Source organism: Erithacus rubecula (genome assembly GCF_903797595.1).
Source record: "Erithacus rubecula genome assembly, contig: SUPER_W_unloc_2, whole genome shotgun sequence".
Lineage (NCBI taxonomy): Eukaryota > Metazoa > Chordata > Aves > Passeriformes > Muscicapidae > Erithacus > Erithacus rubecula.
Window position 1 is genome coordinate 448822 of NW_027635620.1, and position 17324 is coordinate 466145.

Genomic DNA, 17324 nt, shown 5'->3' on the forward strand with positions numbered 1-17324 from the left:
TCAACCACAGAAGTAACCATCTCTGTAGAAATATTACACCTTCCGTCATGGCTGACAGAACCAATTAGAGAAGATGGACACTGGACGCGCCTCTGCAAATCATATTTAAGAGAGGAGAAAACCATGAAATTCTCTCTTTTTACTCCCAGTTTTTTGCAGTAAGGGAGCTTCCCCCTCCCCCCCCCCAACCCCCAATCCTTCTGTCAGGGGAAAAGAGAAACCAGGGCCAGCTCTGCTAAGCCAGGCTGGGCCAGGCCAGGCTGCAGTGCAGCTGCTGGAAAATCCTGCCTCCACTGAGCCCAACAGCCCCAGAGCGGTGCCAAAATTTCTGCTGATGAAAAAAAATCTCAACGCCATTACCAGAGCAGAGAGGCCATGCCACGCATTGCAAACAACATGACCTTGTTCAGTAGTGCAGAAACAGCTAAAATCAATGCTGTGACCCTCCGTGGCCACTGCCCGACACATCATGTGACCAACATCAAAAGGCCATTACTTAATGCAAGGCTCAGGTAAGATTAATTCTTTCAGTGCTGTAGAATTCAATTTAAAAATAAATAAACCTGAGGGCATCACTTCTCCTGAATCAAAGAAAAGGAAAGGTGAAGACATGTAAAGAAAACAACATGGAGACACCAAGTTCAGTGAAGAGTCAAATCCCAGATGGGAGCAGAATGAGGAGATGCCTTAGTCTTGGGCTGAAATGTTTTTGTAAAGCCATGGTGATGGACTATGATATACTAAAATATCTGTTGTGATTCATGAAATCCATGGGGGGATGGAGCATTAAAAAATTTTACTTGAGCAAAGGCAGTCATTCTAAAGCAAACAGATGTTGAAATAGCTGTGAACCAATGAGAAAATTGAAGAGAGAGAAATAAGAGTGTGAAGACTTTTGCCCCCAGGGAAGAAGAAGAAAAATAACTTTTGTTCCCAGAGATGATCTCAGAGATAGATGAAGAGAACCTTTGCTTCTGAACAGCTCACCCTTAAAAGAGTACCTCATTTGCTAAAGATTGAGCCCTCAAAAACAGTTTTGGGAAAAGCTGTAAGTTGACGGGAGGGACTTTCACATAGAGGTCAGATTTCAATTCTCCTGGGCGACTGCTTCACTGTGACATTGAAGCCACAAGAGAACTGTTTCTTGTGGAGAAGTCTCCATGGCATGGCAGGAGAAATTCCTCTCCCTAACCGAATTGAAGAAAGACTATTGTAGATGTGGTAAACTGACTGAAAGTTCCAGGTTTTGTCTTTTTACATTTTCAGTGGTAAAGGAAAGAAGACGCAGGGGGAGGAGAAGTGTTCTGAAGGTTTATTCTGACTCTTATTAGTCTTCTTTTAGTTCTGTTAATAAAGCTTTCTTCATACCCTTTTAACTTTTGAGCCTGCTTTGTTCCCCTCCTAATCCTTATCTCACAGCAGAAAATGAGTAAATAATTTTAGTGGGTGCACTGGGATTTGGCCAACGCTCAACCCACCACAGCTGTTGGTGGGAAGGAGGGAGGAGCCAGGGGGAAACTGTTTTAAGGGCTTATTTTACTTCTCATTATTATCCTCTGACTCTGTTAGCAAAAAATTTCACTTTGCAACCTGAAGTTGAGCCTGTTTTGCCCTTGAGTTGTTTTCTCCCAGTCTTCATCTCAACTCAGGAAGCCTTCATTAATTTTTTTCCCCATTTCTCTGCCCAGCTGTGGCAGAGTAGGACGAGTGAGTGACTGTCATGGGTGCCTGGCATTGGGCCAGTGTCAAACCACAACATAGGGATAAATCAAAATGGAGAGCTGCTTTATGGAGTCCTTTGCAGCAGGTTACAGAAGCAATTGAATGACAAGGTGGATCAAGTTAGGTTGTAAAGCTGAAAGCCGTCCAGCTGGATTTTGATATTGCTGAATGAGAGAAATGGCCATCATTTTAGCTCTACATTCACTCATGGATGATAGCAAATACTCTGTGGCTGTGGCTAGACCGATGGAAAAAGGTGAATTGGCAACAGCAGAGGGAAACCCATCTGAGCTGCTGAATTGTGGCAAGATATCATTGCCCAGGTAGAGTTGTCTTTAAAAGTACATCATGTAGATGCACACATATCCAAGAGTTGGGCTACTGACGAACATCGCAAAAACAGACAGGTGGATCGAGCAGCCAAGATTAAAGGGTCTCAGGTTTATCTGGACTGACAATACAAAGGTGAATTATTCAGTGGGCCCATGATGCCTCGGGTCATTGGGGAAGAGATGCAACAAACAGATGGGCTCGTGATTGAAGGGTAGATTTAACTATGGACACTACATCCCAGGTTATCCATAACTGTGAAATATGTGCTGTGATCAAGTGGGTCAAGTGGGTAAAGCCCCTGTGGTATTGGGGATGATTGTTGAACTATAAATATGGGGAGGCCTGGTGGATTGATTACATCACACTTCCACAAATCTGCCAAAGTAAGCTCTATGTACTTACAATGGTAGGGGCAACCAATGGATGGCTGGGCACATGCCCTATGCCCCATAACATGGCCCAGAACACCATCTTGAGCCTTGAAAAGCAAGTCCTGTGGTGACATGGCACCCCAGAAAGAATTGAGTCAGAGAATGGGACTAATTTCAAAGACAGCCTCATAGACACCTGGGCAAGAGGGCAGGGTATTGAGTGGATGTACCATATTCCCTATCATGCACCATCTGCTGGGAAAGTTAAATGCTACAATGGACTGTTAAAAACCACATTGAAAGCAATGGGCTGTGGGACCTTCAAACATTTGGATCTACATTTAGTGAAGGCCACCTGGTTTGTTAACACTAGAGACTCTAACAATTGAGCTGTCCCTGCCCAATCAAAACCTCCACGTACTGTAACAGGGGATAAAGTCCCCATGATGTATATGAAGAATATGTTAGGGAAGACAGTTTGGATTAGTCCTGCCTCAAGCAAAGGCAAACTCATCCATGGGATTGTTTTTGCTCAAGGACCCAAGTGCACTTGGTGGGTAATGCAGGGAGATGGGGAAACATGATGCCTACCTCAAGGGGATTTGATTTTGGTTGAGAACAGTCTATAATGTTGAATTGCATAATATTGGTTGCAGAATGACACTGGCACTGTATGTCATAGCGCCCATGGAAAATGAGGATGGACTGTTCTAGATATGCCAGTCATGAGCTCTTGATTCAGCTTGGAAACAGCTGACAGCACACCAGCCCTCCTGCCTGGAAAGACATCTAGGACAGATAGAACCCACAGTAATGGACTAAACTAATTCAAGTCATTTTGGAGGACAGCCATCCACTATGGCAATGATACCTGCTTTTGTGTATATATGTATATGTATATGTATATGTATATGTATATGTATATGTATATGTATATGTATATGTATGAAGTTGAAGAATGTAGGATCTGGGCATACATACATAATCTAGAAAAAGGGGTGGATAATGTTCTGGTTTTTGCCAGGACAGGGTTAATTTTTTGCAGTAGTGTCATGGTCCGCCCAACCCGAGTGGGAGTCGTGACTGGTTCTTTTATGGATCTCAGAGCGCAAAAGACACAGCAGGGGACAAAACCAGTTTACTTCTACAGAAATGCACTTTATTTAGTGCCAACCAAAATGCGATAGTGGGACAGAGAGAGAGAGAGAGAGGAAGAGAGGAAGGGAGTCGGGATTATAGCTACCAAGACGGGCAGACGAATCCTCGTGGAGTCAGCCAATAGATGTCTGTTGCCATCTGGGGAGATCTCGGGGGTCTCCTCTGAGAAAGTCACTTTTATAGTCCTTTCTTAAAGCGAGTGGCTTCTGGCCAAAAGGTGGGAAGATTTATGGACTATTGTATGTGGAGCTCGTTATGCAGAGGAACAGGTGGAAACAGGATGCTTCAAGGAACACCAAACCATCTTTGTTGTTATGAACACACGCAGGGTAGCCCATACTGACCAGTCCATTGTTCTTCCATCTGTGGGAGCTTTGTTGAGTAAGCGCCCTGTGACTAGTTGTCATGAGAAACCAGTCCTGGTAGGCATCACCTGCAAAACAGTCACTTGGCGTTCCTCCCATCCCTGGCCAGCGTAGGAAAACTTTCCAGCAATTCATTGTTACCAATACCCCTGAGCATAAGGGTATTAGACCACCTGTATGCTTTCCTTTTCAGAAGTTACCAATTGATTATGTAGCTGTGACATCATCATTAGGATATAAGCATTTATTGGTGATAGTTGTGTTGGTTTCACGTGCTTGGGGGGAGGGGTGGATTCCCCTCAGGGCAAGCACCATGAGGCTGGGGGGTGGGAGGGACTCTCCCGTCTCTGGGAGCTACCCCAGTGAACTGCTTGCACCAATCAGAGAGCTGATTTGGTGATGGACAGCTAGGGAAACCAATGAAAAGTTATTTTACTTTCACAATGAAGTTCTGGTGGGTCTTTCAGCTTCCGGTCTCCGGAGGAGCTGGGGGCCCCAGCTGGGGCCCCGGCCCAGGCCCAGCTCTGTGAGGGGCCCATCTCGGCACCCCTGCCCGGCACTGGTTCTGAGGGGAGGCCTTAGTTTGGCCACGGCTTGGCTCAGCGGGGCGGCATGGCGCCCCCTGGCACCGGCCACATGCTTTCCTTTTAACAATCTGGATACAATTTTAACTTCTTAATGTCTGGATAATATTCTCGATCTCCTGAACCCCCTTAATGAGAAGGAATAAAGCATGGAGTCCACAGAGATCGACGGAATGAAGATAAAGTTCCTGATGGGAAGAGATTGAAAGATGCAACTGATAAGTAGCTGAAAACCTTTTTTTTTTTTGTGGGGCTATGAGGGGATTGTGACTTCACTAAAATTCCTTTAAACTGTGAAACATACTTGGGGAGGATGGGTGCTTGAGTTGAAGACTTTCCTTGCCTTGGGAAATTGAGCTCTCTCTTTTGGGACTGGAATATGAACAGGGACATTTTATAGAGAAGATGATGAAGAGGATTTTGTTTTTCAGCAGCCTGCCTTTAAAAGTAGTACCCCATGTGTGCATTGTAACCCATAACACGGCTCTGGAAGGACTGTGGGAATGAGAGGAAAATTCATTGTTCTGTAGGTCCCCAGCGAATGCAGACTGTGAAGGTGAAGACACCCCCTAAGTCTAAAGCAGAAAAAGGAACTTTTCTCTCTTAAGTGAACTGAAATGATTATTTGAGTGGATAACTGACTGAAGTGTTCTCTGTATGTGTTTGGTAAGAAATGTGGAATGAAGGGAGGAGGCAATAATCTAGGAATCTTATTCTGAATTCTTTGTGTGTTATTAATAAATTTCTTCTTGTACTTTTGGTTTAAGTTTTAAGCTTTCGTTGTCTTTACTCCTAAATCCTATCTCTAAAGGAAATTAAACATTTAAAATTGGCAAACCCTTTAGTCACACTGTGACAATGGTAGACCAATTAATAGGGTGGATAGAAGCTTTTCCTACCCAAATGGCAGGTTCAAGAACTGTGGTAAATATTTTACTGAAGGAAATAATTCCTAGGTGTGGCATTAGATGTGAGGGTTCTTTCTGACCCCCAGGTGTTCTATACGCACCAGACTCCAGAGCTCTATAGGCTCCCACTCTGAGCTCTTAGGCTCTTACTTGTTGGGTAATCTTAAATAAGCAAACAGCTAATAGCTAAAAAGGTTATTTATTGCAAAGCACATCTTATTACAAGGCACATCAGTCTCAAAAGGCAATAGCAAAAGCAATGGCAAGCAATGGCAAAAACAGCAGCAATAAGCAAGTGGCTAGAAGCCAGAATGGCTAAAATCAACACCTCTCCCAATACATACTGTTATATAGCATTTTTCCAACAAGCTAAGATGCAAACTCAGACCACCACTCTTTAGCCTATTAGAATTCTAGCTTATTATCTCACCAGGTTGCATACAGAACTACGCGTACAATCTATCTTGTTCCATCTAAGAAATGGAAACAATATTCTTACTATAACTGTATTATGTCTAAGTCCTGTCTACAGTGCAAGCCTGGAACCTCTACTGAAGATATCACTATGTTTGCAACCTTCAGTAGAACACAAGCTACTACTGTGGAAACCAGACCTTTTACTCACTAAAAACATCAGAACTCACTCTAAGACTTATTCAATCCCTTCACTCTGATTTCTCTTTGAAGAATTCAGACAGACCACAAACTCACTGACTCCAACACCTAGGTATGGAGTACTAAACACAATTAATTCAGATAGAGGCTGGCATTTTGAAGCAGCTATATGCATTCAAGTATTCAAGGCATTGGGGAGTTTACAACAATTACATACTCCTTACTGTCTTAGGTTACAATGTAAGATGCAACCAAAAGAAAATAAAAAGTTTGTATTCTATCACAATCTCCATAAACTGTTAAAATCAGGTGGGGCAGTGATCTTTATCTCTTCCATGACTCATCCCTGAAGACTCCAGGGGATATCTTCTGTTAATTGTCCCAGTCTGGGGTTTCTCCTTTTCCCCGAGATCACCCCAGAGGGACACGAAGGTGGTTCAAAACCTGGTTTTCTCCCGAAGCCGCCGAAGAGAGACTGCCGGAGATGGTTTTCTCTTTTCCCAAGGATTGTTTATTATTTCTTATCTCTGGGACTTTTTGCCTGGCCAGCAGCGGTCTGCTCACCCTGGCATCCATGGTGGAATCTGCCTGGTGAAGGCAGGGCTTATCTTATATAGTTAGTACTACGTATGACATGTTTACAAAATTTTACCAATACAATACAATTTTATTAAATGGTCCAGCCCTGACCCCATCCAATCCAAGAATGCCAATGTGTCACCCAACATGGATGACATGGAGAAGAAGGAGGAAAAGGTGTCCACCCTCCAAATTCTCCATCTTGGCCACGTGTCCCTTATCATAAACATTCAAGAAAACCTATTTATCTACGTTCTAACATTTTAATTTACACTCTACTCATCATTATTTTCTGTGTCTCTTCTCTCAATGTGGGCAGATTCTCCCAAGGAGCCAAATCCAGCCCCTGCAGCTCCTGGGCAGCACTCGGGGGTCTCTGAGGGGTCTGCCAGGGGGGTTTTTGCACCCCCAAAGGAGCCAGGGAAAAACCCTGGACTCCCACATTAATGGACCATCAACCCCCCCCCCCCCCCCCCCCCCCCCCCCACTGCATGACTCATAAAATTATATCATCCCGTTGTGAGATGCTCCGCCCAGGGGGAGGAACCAAGCATTCCTACCTGGATATAATCTGAAGTTTGGAACAGTACAAGCAGCCTTGCTTACTGAATTGCCAGAGGACAAGAGGTACATGACCCCCACTGGACCTTCAGAGGAAGACCCGACCCTTGTACAGGATCACCACTTCAACAGACCCACATCTGTCACTTCAATAGGATTGCAACCACTGTTTAATCAGACTGCTACTACCACCCTGCCCGACAGGGTGTCAGGTTGTATCCTGACTCTGTCAGTTTAAGCCAGTGTTTCTGTATTATTGCTTTTATCTTACTTTTCCTAATAAATTGTAATTCTGACTTGGCATCTCCCACTGGTTTGCTTTCAAACTAGTATGCTTACTACTCCAAATCTTCAGGGAAAGTAGAGAGGATGAATGGGACAATCAAAGAAAAAGTAGCCAAAGTATGTACGTAGACAGGATTAAAATGGCTGGAAGCTCTAAGTCTAGTTTTATGGGACATAAGAAATGTGCCCAAGCAACCAAAGTTTTAAGATAGAAAGAGGCAGCTCAAATCTATCTTATGATCATGAAGTTAAAAAATCTTAGGACTCTGTCTATGGTGAGATCTGACTGAGGCATGGTTAACTATAAAAGGAACAGGTGGCTTCAAGGGTCATTGAAAATCAAAGAAAAAAAATTTATTTGAGTTATAGGGGAATAGCGGTTCACATCTGTCATGGTTTGACCCTAGCCCAATGCCAGGCACCCATGAGAGTCACTTGCTCACCCTCCCATGTCACAACTGGGTAGAGGAGAGGAAAAAAATTTAAGGACAGGTTCATGACTCGAGATAAGGACCGGGAGAAAGCACTCCAAGGGCAAAACAGGCTCAACTTAAGGTTGCAAAGTGAATTTATTACTAATAGAATCAAAGGAAGATAATGAGAAGTAAAGCCCTTAAAACACCTTTCCCGCCCATCACCTCCCTCCTTCCCACCAACAGTTTGGGTCAGTTCATCACCAAGATTTTCTTCCACTGCTGTAGGAGAGGAGTCCTTCCCCTGTGAGACTGTGGGGTCCCTCCCACAAGAGAACGCCCTCCGTGAACTTCTCTGGTGCGGGTCCACTCTCACAAGCAGCAGCCATACCACACCTGCTGCAACATGAGTCCCTCTCACAGGCAGACAGTCTTCCCAAAACTGCTGTGACATGGGTCTCTCTTTCCATGGGGTGCAGTTGTCCAAGGACAGGCTGCTCCAGCCTGGAAGCAAGGGCCTTTTCTCTCCATGAGGTCTCCCACTGGATCACAGCATCCTCCGGGCATTGTTTAATCCTTTGTGGTCATTAAAACGAGTTGTAGTGGATTGACCTTGGCTGGGCACCAGGTGCCCACAAAGCCACTCTATCACTCCCCTTCCTAGTGGGACAGTGGTGAGAAAATATGATGGAAAATAGCAAGTATGTTGAGATAAGGCAGTTTACTAAAGCAAAAAAATAGAAAAGTGAAAGCTTTTGTGCCATAAGCAAAGGGGAAAAATTAATCTCTACTCCCCATCATTCAGCCACTTCCTGGGAAGCAGAGCTTCACACATGTAGCAGTTGTTCCAGAAGGCAAACATTGTAAAATAATGAATGTCCCCCATTCCTCCTCCTTCTCTTAGCTTTTATATCTGAGTTCATGTCATATGGTATGGAACATGCCTTTGGTTAATTTGGGTCAGCTGGCCTGGTTGTGTCCTACGCTGGTTTTGCATTGGTAATGGGATGGGGGGAGGATCGCCTGAGAAGAGCCTGAGAGGAGGGTTGTTTCCTCTCTGGGAGCTTCCTCTGTGGGCTGCGGGGACCAATCGGAGAGCTGATTTGGTGGTTGACAGCCCGGGTAACCAATTGAAAAGTCATTTTGCTTTCATGAATCATATTGGTAAAGTTAATCTGTTCTCTTTTGTCTTCCTGCCTCCAGGCAGGTAACAACCGTCCCAGTGCCATCTCGGCCCAGCCCGGGCCGCCCCCCCCCCCCTCCTCCCCCCCCCCATGCAGCCTTGTCGGGCAGGGACTGGAAGAGCCCACCGAGACCCTCCTCCCCCTGTTTTCGGCTGGGGGGCCCTGGTGGCCGGCGGGGGGAGGCCTTTGCTGAAGTCCTGGTCCACCCCCCCCAGTGTGGCCACGGCTCGGCCGGGGTTTCTGCCACTGTTTTGGAAGCAGCCAGGAGGGGGAGAGGCCCCCAGCTGACCGCACAGCGTGGGGAGGTGCAGCTGGGCTTTGTGGTTTCGTCTGGCCTCCTTCACGCAGCCCGTGCAGCCCGAGAAGCCCTTGCACGTTTTTCCAGCATAGCCTGGCCCAGCTCCTTCACCTTCTAGGTGCAATTTTAACCCTTCTAATGCCTAAATAAGACTTCAGATCTCCTGAACTCCCCTGAATAAGATGAATAAAGCAAGGAGTATACTGAAGTCAGTGAAATGAAAGCTAAGTTTCCAGATGAGAAGAGATTGAAGAGATGCCACTGATAAGTAGCTGAAAAACCTTTTTTTTTTGTGAGCTATGAAGGGACTGGACTACACTGAAAATTCATTTAACTGTGAAAAACTACTTGGGGAGATTAAAGTGCTTGAAGAAAAAGATTTTTTGCCCTGAGGGAATGGAGCTCTCTGTTTTAGAGACTAGAAAGATGGACAGAGACATTTGATGGAAAAAGAGATGAAGAAAATTTTGTCTTTGAACAGCTTGCCCTTACAAGTAATACCCCATGTGTGTAGCATAACCCATAACACAGCTCTAGAAAGACTGTGACGATGGGAGGAAGTTCACAATTTGCAGATTTTTCCCTGGGTAGATGCAAATTGTGAAAGTAAAGACACCCCCTATGCCTAAACAAAAAAAAAAAAAAAACAACTTTTCTCTCTAGAGTGAACTGAAATGATTATTTAAGTAGAAAACTGACTGAAGTGTTCTCTGTATGTTGTTGTTAAGAAATGTGGAAGGTGAGGGAGAGGGGAGGAGGGAATGATCTGGAAATTTTATTGTGAATTTCTTTTTTTTTTTTTCTGTGTTATTAATATATTTCTTCTTGTACCCTTTTAAGTTTTAGGCCTGTCTTGTCTTTGCTCCTAAATCCTATCTCTAAAAGAAATTAAATATATTAAAATTGGCAGACCCAAATCAAACCAAGACATGTCCCCTCACAGGTTCTTGTCCACTTCCATCGCCTTGATGGGGGAAGGAGCAGTGTTAGAAAGAGTGCTGATGCTGTGCCAGCACTGCTCGGTAGTAGCTAAAACATCGGTGTGTTATCAGTACCTTTCCAGCTACCAATGCACAGCACAGAGCTGTGAGGACTGTTAAGAGAAAATTAACTCTGACTCAATAGAAAAATAGAATTATTGATGCAGGTAAATGTTACCTCCATGAAGCCAATCTGTGTATCATATGTGGGTACATCCTCAGCAGGGTGGCTAGCTGGGCTACATGGACAGGTGTTGTCCTGTGCCAAACAAATGAAAAGAAATCTCACTAGTTCTCCTGGGTAACCCAAAATGTTATTGTATTCCTTATATATCTATGCTCCAAATTGTTACTATCTCTTTAAGATCCTGTGCCTGGAAAATGGAACTGTGGGAGGGGAAAGGGGCATTACTGCGCCATTTTGAGTTTCTCTCTTTCTGGGGAGCCCACAAGATTTCAGCAACTTTGCAATTAGTGATTATTACTGTTATTTTTTACCTGTTTCTGTTTCATTTTTATTAAACTGTTTTTTCACTTGTATCTACTTGTATTTATCTCACCTTATTGTTGAAAAGGAATTTATTAAAACTAAAATGGAGCTAACTCATTTTAGATTGTCTGCCTCTTAAATTGTCTCAAAGCAAAACACTAGTGTCTCCTCAGGATTAGGAACAGGACTTGGAATACTTAATGGTATAGATGCTGAGATACTTGCATACAAACTCAGTACAACATTTAATGAGCTGGAAAAACTGAACCAACCCTTCTCTATCAGCTTTAGGGACTAATCAATGTCTCATGCCTGACACAGTGCTTCAGTGGGGGAAAAAATTAAAATATGACAACCAGTTGATCATAGATGCACTTAGAATAGTCCAAGACAATATCTCATTACCTCTTAGTTGTATACCGGTACAGTTGTGGATGCAATTTATAGTAGCAGCAATAATAAGAGAAGGTGAAGAAGGCATTTTACCCACCGAGATTCAAAAATTAATTTGGGACAATGCAACTAAATTTGAAAAGGAGTTTCAGTCCTGGTGGTATTTAGTTAATTTCACTTACAACTCCAACAACCATAAAGCTACAACCTTTGTATTAACAATAGCAAAAACATCCAAACTTGCTAGACAGTCTATTATGGCTTTATGATTAAGCCATGAGAAAACTGTACTTCATTCAATAGGACAGTGTGTGGGCTCATGGAAGAGGAGACAAATGGCAAACAATTGACATAGATGCATGTGTAGTGCATAAAGAATGGGGATTTATATGCAAAACTAACACTATCAGAGGCCAAGATATTTGCCTTTGCCTTGACATGAAGAGCGTGTGAACATCAAGTGCACAAACTATGAGGGTATAAAGGGACAAGAATTTCTTTGTTCAGGGTGTGGGGGGACTTGTCTTCTCTCCTCCCCCCCACCCCCCCACTGGTGGTGCATATGGAAAGAGAGAACTCAGGCGCTGAAAGGCTCAGCAAGGGGTTATCTCTGGAGTCAAAAGGGCTCTGGCCTCAACTAAGAACCAACATCTTAGTCTGGAGAGCAGATGTGGGAAGAGATAACGGAAAATAAATATTTCTGAGAGATACTGTTTTACAAACTAGAAAAGCACGCATAATTATCACAGAGGCAGAAGCCTACCACACACACCCTGACTTCTCCCCAGTTTGGATGCAGATTCTGTGGTTACTTTCCTAAGAATTGAGGGAAAGGATATTGATGTGTGCCCAACCAACAATTGGATGGCAAGATACATTGAATCCTAAGTTATATTATTTCTTTGCCAGCTGTAAAAGAAAAGGGTACCTTATTGTGCACTGTATATTTACCTACTAGTAGTCCTTTATGTTCTAGTCGTCTGTAGTAGATAGTTTGTCCAAAGTATTATGTCTGTTAGTTTTATGTCTATTAAATAAATAATTCATTCTATTGATGCCTTGGGTTTTAGCTTTTGTATTTTTCAGAATATATGTTGCTTAGTGTGTAACTCTGAAACTTCATATTAGGTGTTAGTAAGTTCACTTCACGGGGTAGTTAGACAAAACAATCCCTTTCTAGCTAGAGAATCAAAGACAACTGGTACCCAAAAAGCATAAACATTCCTTCTTCAAGTGTCCTTCTGCCCTGCAGATAGCAAACTGATTCCTTCCCAACCGCTCTTTGGGTTGTCTCTCCCCTGCTGAGGAAGTGTCACGGTCTGCCCAACCCGAGGGCGGGAGTCGTGACTGGTTCTTTTATGGATCTCAGAGTGCAAAAGACACAGCAGGGGACAAAACCAGTTTACTTCTACAGAAATGCACTTTATTTAGTGCCAACCAAAATGTGATAGTGGGACAGAGAGAGAGAGAGAGAGAGAGAGAGAGAGAGAGGAAGAGAGGAAGGGGGTTGGGATTATAGCTACCAAGATGGGCAGACGAATCCTCGTGGAGTCAGCCAATAGATGTCTGTTGCCGTCTGGGGAGATCTCAAGGGTCTCCTCTGAGAAAGTCACTTTTATAGTCCTTTCTCAAAGCGAGTGGCTTCTGGCCAAAAGGTGGGAAGATTTATGGACTATTGTATGTGGAGCTCATAGACCATACTGACCAGTCCATTGTTCTTCCATCTGTGGGAGCTTTGTTGAGTAAACGCCCCATGGCTAGTTGTTATGAGAAACCAGTCCTGGTCACCTGTGGAACAGTCACTTGGCGTTCCTCCCATCCCTGGCCAGCGCAGGCCTCAGGTGAGGGTCGTTGGGCAGAAACAGAAGAGAGGCTCACACGGACTCTCACAGGAGGGAATGCTTCTGCCAATTCCTTGTTGATGACCTTGTCTCTTAAAACCCGGGGGACCCCTTGGGTCCTGTGATTTATCCCAGTTGGGCCATAAAAACTTTGCTATCACCTTTTCCTCGTCCTGTTTTACATACACAGAATTGCAGAATCACATGTTTGGAGGACACCTTCAAGATCATCATGTCCAATGCATGCCCTAATACCTTAAGTAGACCATGGCACCGAGTGCCACATCCAGTCTTTTTTAAACACATCCAGGGATGGTGACTCCACTACGTCCCCAGGCAAAGCATTCCAATACTTTATTATTCTTTCTGTAAAAAACTTCTTCCTAATATCCAGTCTATATTTCCCTTGGCGCAGCTTAAGACTGTGTCCTCTGGTTCTGTCAGTTGCTGCCTGGAGAAAGAGACCAACCCCCACCTGACTACAACCAACTTTTGTTGGAGTCAGAAAAATAGAGGCCTTTCTGAGTTCCTCAGTGAGAGATGAGCAAGTTCTAGTGAAGGTTGAAAAACAGTCCTAGATACCAGTGTTCAAAATAAGTTTCCGTGGAGGTTCCAAGAACATAGTTTTAGACATAATAAAGCTATAGTAAGAATATTGCATACATTTTTAAGATAGAAAAAGATAGACCATATGCGTAGTTTATATGTAACCTGGCATGCTAAGAAACTAGAATTCTAATAGGTTAAGAAGAAATGTTTCGGATTCGTGTTCTTAGCTTTTTGGGTAATATGTGTATTTACAATAAAAAACTTTATAGCAACTAATAAGTGCTCAGTGCTTTTAAAGAAAACAACCACAACCCAGCAACCTTTCAGGAAGTTGTCGAGAGTGATAAGGTCACCTCTGAGTCGCCTTTTCTCCAGGCTAAACAACCCCGGCTCCCTCAGCCATTCCTCATAGGGCTTGTGTTCCAAGCCCCTCACCAGCCTTGTTGCCCTCCTCTGAACATGCTCAAGCATCTCAACATCCTTCCTAAACTGAGGGGCCAAGAACTGGGCACAATACTCAAGGTGTGGCCTCACCAGTGCCAAGTATAGGGGAGGAATGACCTCCCTGGTCCTGCTGGCCACACTATTCCTGATAGAGGCCAGGATGCTGTTGGCCTTCTTGGCCACCAGGGCACACTGCTGACTTATGTTCAGTCAGCTGTCAACCAGTACCCTAAGGCCCCTTTCTGTCCAGCCAAAATGTCCCAAGCCTATATAGCTGCACAGGGTTATTGTGGCCAAAATGCAGGACTCAGCATTTGGACTTATTAAATGTCATCCCATTGGACTCTGCCCATCCATCCAACCATTCCAGGTCTCTCAGCATAACCCTCCTACCTTCCACCAGATCAATACACTCTCCCAGCTTAGTGTCATCTGCAAATTTACTAATGAAAGACTCAATACCTTCATCCATGTTGTCAATAAAATTATTGAACAGAAATGACCCCAGCACAGACCCCGGAGGAGCGTCACTAGTGACTGGCCACCAGCTGGATGCAGCATCATTCACCACCACTCTCTGGGCCCAGCCCTCCAGTCAATTCCTAACCCAGCAAAGAGTGCTCCTGTCCAAGCCCTGGGATGCCACTTTCTCCAGGAGTATGCTATGGGAGACTGTGTCAAAGGCCTTGCTGAAGTCCAAATAGACAACATCCATAGCCTTTCCCGCATCCACCAGGTGGGTCACCTGGTCATAAAAGGAGATCAGGTTGGTCAAACATGACTTACCCCTCCTAAACCCATGCTGGTTGGGTCTGATACCCTGGCAATCCTCTAAGTGCTGCATGATGATACTCTATATAAACTGTACCATTACCTTACCAGGTACTGAGGTGTGTTGGTTTCACGTGCTAGGGGGGAGGGATGGATTCACCTTATGGAAGCAAAATGAGGCTGGGGATTGGGAGGGCTCTCCCATCTCTGGGAGCTTCCCCTGTGAGCTGCTGGAACCAATCAGAGAGCTGATTTGGTGATGGACAGCTCGGGAAACCAATTGAAGGTTATTTCGCTTTCAGAAATCACCTTGGATCAAGCTAAGCAACTCTTTTTTGGCTTCCGGCCTCTGGAAGTGGGGTGGTCTCTGGCTGGGGTCCCGGCCTGGCTCTGGGCTCTGGGCTTGGCCTGAGGCCCAGCCTGGCACCCCGGCCCCGGCTCTGTGGGGAGCCTGGCTCAGCACCTCAGCCCCGGCCCGGCAGCCCCCCCCCCCGACCACATGGTAGCCCCAGCCCTGCTGGCCCCCTGGCTCGGCTCGGCTCGGCTCTCCACATGGCAGAAGAGGCCTCCAGCTGCCCATGTGGCTTCTTCAAGATTAGGATACCATTTTAACTTCTTAATGCCTGGATAAGATTCTTGATCTCCTGAGCTCCCCTGAATGAGAAGAAATAAAGCATGGAGACTACAAAGGCGGAATGAAGGCAAAGTTCCTGGTGGGAAGAGATTCAAAAGATGCAACTGATAAGTAGCTGAAAACCATTTTTTCGTGGGGTTCCAAGGGGATTGTGACTTCACTAAAATTTTTTTAAACTGTGAAACATACTTGGGGAGGATGGATGCTTGAGTTGAAGACTTTTTGCCTTGGGAAATTGAGCTCTCTGTTTTGGGACTGGAATATGAACAGAGACACTTGATAGAGAAGGAGATTAAGAGAATTTTGTCTTTCAGCAGCCTGCCTTTAAAAGTGGTGCCCCAAGTCTGTAACATAACCAATAGCACAGCTCTGGAAGGACTGTGAAAAATGAGAGGAGAGTCATAATCTGCAGCATTTTCCCAGGCGGATGTAGATTGTGAAGGTGAAGACACCCCCTAAGCCATAACTAAAAAAGGAACTTTTCTCTCTTAAGTGAATGGAACTGATTATTTGAGTGGATAACTGACTGAAGTGTTCTCTGTATGATGTTGTTAAGGAATGTGGAATGAAGGGAGGAGGGAATAATCTAGGAATCTTATTCTGAATTCTTTTTTGTGTTATTAATAAATTTCTTCTTGTACCTTTTTAAGTTTTGAGTCTGCCTTCTCTCTGCTCCCAAATCCTATCTCTAAAAGAAATTAAATATATTAAAATTGGCAAAACCCAAGTCACACCATGACATGAGGTCAGGCTAACTGGCCTATAATTTCAGGGTCCTCCTTCCTACTTTTCTTGTGAATGGGCACCACATTGGCCAGCTTCCAGTCATCCAGAACCTCACTAGTGAGCCAGGACTGTTGGTAAATGATGGAGAGAAGCTTTGCAAGCTCATCTGCCAGCTCCCTCATCACCCTGGGATGGATGTCATCTGGTCCCATAGATTTATGCATATCCAAGCAGCTCAGCAGTTCTCTGACTGCCTCCTCCTGAATAACAGGGGAACCATTCTGGTCCCTAACACCATCCACCAACGCAGAAGTGCAGTGGTTACCTAGACCTCCTCCAGGAGTACCAGGAGGACACCCAGAGCCCTGCAGGAATGAGATAAAAGACGAAAAGAGGCCCCCTTCCCTGAAGTGTTTTGAGCTTTATTATAGAAGGCTACAAGGGAAAAGAGAGAGAGCAGCACTGGCGGCCTGGGATTTTTCAAACCCTGTGTTAGGAGTGGAGGGAACCCAGACCTCAGCCAATCAGCTCTGGCCTGAGGGAAAGGGGAGGGGAAAGGATTAAACAATGAGACAGACTAGAGGGAGTCTAGGGAAAAAAACACTTTTAGCGCAACATAAACCACATAAGTGAAACACAACATCTCCCCATGTTTTGTTTAACAAAGTTAAAGGAAAGGCATCGGGTTCATTTTGATTCGGAATATAAATTTGGTGAACACTTACAGTTTGTGGGAAAATTAGACTGTTTTTGGTTTGTCAACTCTATGTGGCTGACTACTGAGCTAGAAGGAATGAGACCATTAATAGCTTTGAAAATCAAACAATAAAGGATCCTGAACACCATTATTATAAGGAAAAGAACAACAAAATATGACAAAATTGTTTTAACTGTGGAAGTCCACCACCCTGTGAGTCCCCATCTTTTGAACTGCTAATTGAACTAATCCTCGGATTCTTGCTTCACTTGTACGATCAAGCTGTTCATGCTTCGGAGGGCAGCGTGGATATTAGGAGCTTTTGAGGTGAGGTTCATGCAGCAAAGTCCTTCAATTTCCTGGCACTCACGCACATCCAGTAGCAGAAGGAAGTCTATGGCAGCACGATTTTGCAGTGTAATT

At 44.5% G+C, this 17324-nt stretch overlaps 1 long non-coding RNA gene across 1 annotated transcript; it reads left to right on the plus strand.

The window, feature by feature from the left end:
• Window positions 1-4980: 4980 nt before the first annotated feature.
• Window positions 4981-16123, plus strand: LOC306814089. Its single transcript, XR_013777087.1, has 2 exons — window positions 4981-5063; window positions 15902-16123. It is a non-coding gene; the product is annotated as an uncharacterized lncRNA (long non-coding RNA).
• Window positions 16124-17324: the final 1201 nt, after the last annotated feature.